Below are 4,467 nucleotides of genomic sequence, written 5' to 3' on the forward strand. Positions count from 1 at the left end.
AAGAAACCGCGAGACACGGGAGTAGGGTGGAGAGATTATTCAGTCAGCGGAAAGCTGTGCCATCTCCGAAACTTTCGCCCAGCTGGAAACTCTAGCCAGCTCCCATTCACAAATCACACCATGACCTGCCCTCACCAGCATGCGGTATCATGCATTCACAACTCAAAACATAGTATCCGCTACAGCGGGGAGATCCATCTGCACGCACCACTGCCTCAGGAAAGCAGCCAACGCTATCAAAACCCTCCCCCACTCCCCCGACCCCTCTCTTCCACCCTCTTCCATCAGGCAGAAGATAAACTACAACCACGTTTTGCCCCCAGTTGCCCTTTTTTCCTTAAGATGCTACATTCAACATAAAAACCTATGGAGTCTGTGATTGTCGTATTTGACCTGATGGCCATTCTGGCACCTTGTGTATTGCCATCTCTACCCGTCTGTTGTACTGGGTAAGGGCTGTTTCAGGTGGTTTGCTGCCACCAATCCTCCTTCATCTTGGGCCTATCTAATCGGGCCATAGAGATATACATCACAGAAACAGACCCTTTGGTCCAACTTGTCCATGCCAACCAGATATTCTAAATTAATCCAGTCCCATTTGCCAGCATTTGTCCCATATCCCTCCAAACCCTTCCTACTCATATACCCATCCAGATGCCTTTTAAATGTTGTAATTGTACCAGCCTCCCCCACTTCCTCTGGCAGCTCATTCCATACACACACCATCCTCTGTGTGAGAAAGTTGCCCCTCAGGTCCCTTTTAAATCTTTCCCCTCTCACCTCAAACCTATGCTCTCTAGTTTTGGACTCCCCTACCCTGAGGAAAAGACCTTGCCCATTCACTCTATCCATGCCCCTCATGATTTTATAAACCTCTATAAGGTCACCCCTCAACCTCCGACGCTCCAGGGAAAATAACCCCAGCCTATTCAGCGTGTCCCTATAGCTCAAACCCTCCAACCCTGGCAACATCTTTGTAAATCTTTTCTGAACTGTTTCAAGTTTCACAACATCCTTCCTATAGCAGGGACACCAGAATTGAATGCAGTATTCCAAAAGTGGCCTCACCATAAGTGGGTTGGCATGGACGAGTTGGACTGAAGGGTCTGTTTCCATGCTGTAAATCTCTATGACTCTATGATTCAAAATGTACCGAAAGAGTGAATAGTATTATTTTGTGTTCTATCCAGACAAACAATACCTTACGTAAGTACATCACGGTAACAGAACAGAAGGCAGAATATAGTGTGAGAGCTACAGAGAAGGTGCAGAGAAAGATTAACTCTAATATGTGAGAGATCCATTCATGAGTCTGATAACAGCAGGGAAGAAGCTGTTCTTGAGTCTGTTGGTATGTGTTTTCAAACTGTTGTATCTTCCGCCCAACGGAAGAGAGTTGAAGTGGGGTGGGAGGGGTCTTTGATCATGTTGGCTGTTTTCCTGAGGCAGTGAGAAGAGTAGTTGGAGTAAATGGATGGAAATATTTGGTCAGGAATAATGACTAGGATCTTCTGGAGCTGGTACAGGTCCATCTGCTCCCACTGTAAACTAATGTAAGACCCTCTGGTCTCCAACACACACCATGTGTGACATCAATAGAATGGGTGGACCCAATCTAACATGAACATTTACCATAGAACATAGAACAGTACAGCACAGTACACGCCCTTCGGCCCACGATGTTGTGCCAACCTATGTTCCTACTCTAAGATCAAACTACCCTGCATACCTTACATTTCACTATCATCCATGTGCCTATCCAAGAGTCGCTTAAATGTCTCTAATATATCTGACTCCACTACCACTGTCAACAGTGCATTCCAAACGCTCACCACTCTCTGTGTAAAGAACGTACCTCTGACATCTCCCCTATACCTTCCTCCAATCACCTTAAAATTATGCCCCCTTGTAATAGTCATTTCCGCCCTGGGAAAAAGTCTCTGGCTATCCACTCTATCTATGCCTCTCAACATCTTGTACACCTCTAGCAAGTCACCTCTCATCCTTCTTCACTCCAATGAGTAAAGGCCTAGCTCCCTCAACCTTTCCTCATAAGGCCTGCCCTACAGTCCAAGCAACTTCCTGGTAAATGTCCTCTGCACCCTCTCTAAAGTTTCCATATCTTTCCTATAATGAGGTGACCAGAACTGAACACAATATTCCAAGTCTTGTCTAACCAGGGTTTTATAGAGCTACAGCATAACCTCACAACTCTTAAACTCAATTCCCCTGCCAGTGAAAGCCAACACACCATACGCCTTCTTAACAATCCTATCAACTTGGGTGGCAACTTTGAGGGATCTATGGACGTGGACATCAAGATCCCTCTGTTCCTCCACACTGCCGAGAATCCTGCCATTAACCCTGTATTCTGCATTCAAATTCAACCTTCCAAAATGAATCACTTCACACTTTTCCGGGTTGAATTCTATCTGTGACTTCTTTGCCCAGATCTGCATCCTATCAATGTCCCATTGCAACCTACAACAGCCCTCCACACTGTCCACAACTCCACCAACCTTCGTGTCATCAGCAAACTTACAACCCACCCTTCCACTTCCTCATCCAAGTTATTTATAAAGATCACAAACAGCAGAGGCCCCAGAACAGATCCCTGCAGAACACCACTGGTCACCGAGCTCCAGACTGAATACTTTCCATCTACTACCACCCTCTGTCTTCTATTGGACAGTGAATTCTGTATCCAGACAGCCAAATTTCCCTGAATCCCATGCCTCCTTACTTTCTGAATGAGTCTACCATGTGGAACCTTATCAAATGCCTTGCTAAAATCCATATACACCACATCCACTGCTCTACCTTCATCAATGTGTTTTGTCACATCCTCAAAGAATTCAATAAGGCTTGTGAGGCATGACCTTCCCCTCACAAAGCCATGCTGACTATTTCTAATCAAACTGTGCTTTTCCAAATAATCATAAATACTATCTCTCAAAATCCTCTCCAATAATTTGCCCACCACAAAAGTAAGACTGACTGGTCTGTAATTCCCAGGATTATCCCTATTCCCTTTCTTGAACAAGGGAATAACATTTGCCACCCTCCAATCATCTGGTACTACTCTTTTAAGGACCATTACCTGATACAACACTGATGTCCAAATGGAAAGCATGACTATATACATGTAAAACCACACAATGGGAGAATATTTTTGGATGACTTCTACAAGCAAGAAGGGCTTGAATTAGGAATAAGCAGGGAAGCAGGGATCTATTTGGAATTCTGTACATGGAAGCTTTTGGGGGCTATTTGAATTCACTCGTACAGCTTTCACATTGATGCCTTTCACAGGACAAGGGAGCACTCAAAAGTTATTGCAGGCAGATCGGAAAGTGGAGCTAGGCTCACAGACAAAGAATTCATGCTTTTATGAAATGGTAGAGAAGGCTTGGAAGGGCAGAGTGGTCTGCTCCTGTTCCTAATTCATGCATTTCCATCAGACTCTGTTCCTGTGCTCTGCCGATCTTCTTCCAATCATGTTTGTGGGATCATTTACACCCCACCCCACCTTCCCCCAGAGGACAGGTAGGTCTGTGTTTAATACAACAGCTGAAAGGCAGCACCTCTGACAGGTTAGCACTCTCTCAGTGCAGCATTCATAATCCCATCCTGGACTGGGGTAAGCAGTGGGCTTTGAGCTTTACAACCTTCTCACCTCAAAACTGCAAAAGCAATGGAACAACGAGAGAGAAAGGATGGAGGCTGAGCTTCTCAAATTAATGCAATGGGAATGAATGGAGTGGAGTGTGTGCATGTGCATGTGTGTGTGTGTGTGTGTCTGTGTGTATGTACGTGTGTGTCTATGTGTATGGGGGGGGGTGTGCGTGTGTGTGTAGGTTTATGTGGGTGTGTGCTTGTGTGTATCTCAGTCTGTGTGGGTATGTGTGAGTGTATACATGTGGGTGTATGTATACGTATGTGGGTGTGTGTATGTGCTTGTGTGTGTCTCAGTCTGTGTGGGTATGTGTGTGTGTCCATGTGGGTGTGTGTATATGTGTGTGGGTGTGTGTAAATGTGTGTGTAGGTTTATGTGAGTGTGTGCTTGTGTGTATCTCAGTCTGTGTGTGTGTGAATGTATATATGTGGGTATGTGTGTGTCTGTGGGTGTGTGTACGAGTCAGTGCATGTGTATGTATGTAGGTGTAGGTTTATGTTTGTGTGTGTGTGTGAGAGTGAGTGTGTGTGTGTGTGTGGGTGTGTGTGTGTCTCAGTCTGTATATATGTATGTGTGTATATGAGAGAGAGAGACAGAGTGTGCAGGTATGTGTGTGTTTGTGTGTGTGTGTATGTGTGTGAGAGAGAGTGTGTGTGCAGGTGTGTGTGTGTTTCTGTGCTTGTGTGTGTGTGTGACTGTGTGTGTTTATCCGTATGTGTGTGTTTGTATACGTGTGTGTTTCTCTGTGTGTGTGTGTGTGTGTGTGTGTGTGTGTGTGTGTGTGTGTGTGT

Source organism: Rhincodon typus, chromosome 39 (assembly GCF_021869965.1).
Source record: "Rhincodon typus isolate 14 chromosome 39, sRhiTyp1.1, whole genome shotgun sequence".
NCBI classification, from domain to species: domain Eukaryota; kingdom Metazoa; phylum Chordata; class Chondrichthyes; order Orectolobiformes; family Rhincodontidae; genus Rhincodon; species Rhincodon typus.